Source organism: Cyprinodon variegatus, unplaced genomic scaffold (assembly GCF_000732505.1).
Source record: "Cyprinodon variegatus isolate N-32 unplaced genomic scaffold, C_variegatus-1.0 Scaffold891, whole genome shotgun sequence".
Classification (NCBI taxonomy): domain Eukaryota; kingdom Metazoa; phylum Chordata; class Actinopteri; order Cyprinodontiformes; family Cyprinodontidae; genus Cyprinodon; species Cyprinodon variegatus.
In genome coordinates, this window is record NW_015151344.1 from 72611 (window position 1) to 74428 (window position 1818).

At 38.3% G+C, this 1818-nt stretch overlaps 1 pseudogene; it reads left to right on the forward strand.

Moving 5' to 3' along the window:
* Nucleotides 1–1818, forward strand: part of LOC107099632 — a 22340-nt pseudogene that overhangs the window by 18774 nt on the left and 1748 nt on the right.

A 1818-nucleotide genomic window follows, 5' to 3' on the forward strand; every position in this document is an offset into this window, starting at 1 on the left:
CAAATTATGTTTAAAGCAACTAATAAGGAGACTTACAATGTCTTTAGAATATTTCATAAGATCGTACAGTCAGCTTCCATCTGTTGCAGATTCCTGCAGGTTTGCAAGGAAATATATTTATTTTCTGCTTTCTCTAATTATTTTAATATTTAAACAATTAGCTGTATAAGTCAGGTACAATCCCCAATCAATTTCCTTACATGTTGACTACTATAAACTGTAAAAAAAAAAAAAAAAAAAAAAAAAAAAAAAAAGCCATCATTGCTTTTTTTGGAATGGCTAGGGGGGGGCACGGTCTCAGCAAAGAAGGGCAGATTTCACTGTCTCCAAACACTCCCTAAAGTTCCTCTAGGGGGGAGGCGTCATACTGGTTTTAGAAAGGGTTGTGTTGCTGCTATTTTTCTTTCTATCCAAAACCCAGCCTCAAATCGGAGGCATATATATTAACATTGCTGCTGTTGCATGATGGCTGGCTTTTGTTAGACTAAAAAAAAAAAGGAAAACATAAGGATTAAAAAATATGGACAGAACAGTGTTGGTCATATGGTGTCATGATTGTTTAAAGGGATCTGACCCACATGCAGAGAACCACTCAGAGAGCAAGGGAAAAAGTTTAACAGGTTTATTGAAGAGGCTGGTTAACAGGAGTTGCATCTGGAACTCAGTGGACTGGTGAACCAGAACAGGAAAGTCTGGAGGGGAGATCACAGTGTTACGTTCAGGGACCGTAGGAAAATTGACAGAGGCTTGTATGCTGTTGGTGAGGAACTCACGTTTGAGGGGGTTGTTCTCTCTCTTTGAATCCAGTCTGTTTGGGTTTATCCAGAGTAGAGGGAACTCGTTGGAGAGCGGATAGGTAGACAAACGTTGGACCCGGAGGAGTAGTGGAGCAGGCTTTCACTTGGTTTTCCGATAGGCACTTGAACGTATCATTTGAATGTTTTCCCCTGCTCAGTGTGAACTCAGTTAAATCTTTCCAGGGGGAGAAGGCCAGGTATCCAGTACACAGGAAGGCTTCCTGCCGAAGAGCAAAGACAAAACAAAGTTAGAATCAGAGAAACAAAGGCTCAGCTTAGACTCAGCTAATCTCAGCTTGGCTAGAGTGCCCAAAACTGGCAAACACTCTGGCGTCGAGGTAGTGACAGTTCACTGCTCAATAGACCTCCAGATAATGGTACAATGAGCCGCAGGTGTGCAGGGAGGCATAACGAAGACAGGGCGCTTCCTGGTGGTTGAGAAAAGGAAGCATACAAACAGACAACACAAACTGGATTCTTGACATATAGTTCGAGTTATAATCAGTTCAATGAAGCCTGTACTATACATCTATTCAATATACATATTTTAACTATCTGAATAAATAACTTGTTTCAGTGTGTAACATGCACATTAATTAGGGTAAGAGCATGTTATTTGATTACATGGAAGGCTCCTAGATGACTTGCAGAGACGTACATTTCCTTCTCTTCCATAATACACAAAAACTAGTGATAACAGGAGCATGAATTGTCATTTTTAATGTGAGTCTACATATATGTAAATATTTAGTTTGTGTTTTTTGACAGTTTATGGTTATTATGTTAACAGCTAAGATGTCAAACTAGTTAGGACTTTCCATCTGAAAGTATTAAATGGAACCTAATCAGGGATAAAAATCTCTGTATTTAAACAGCTTATCTGATTGGCTGTATTATGTGTAGTGTATGTATACATCATAAGTAATATTCTGATAAAATTCTCAGAAACCATAAATGTTAAAACTAAACGTAGACATATTAAATAAGTGTTTATTACATTGGTGAGTTATAACTTATATAC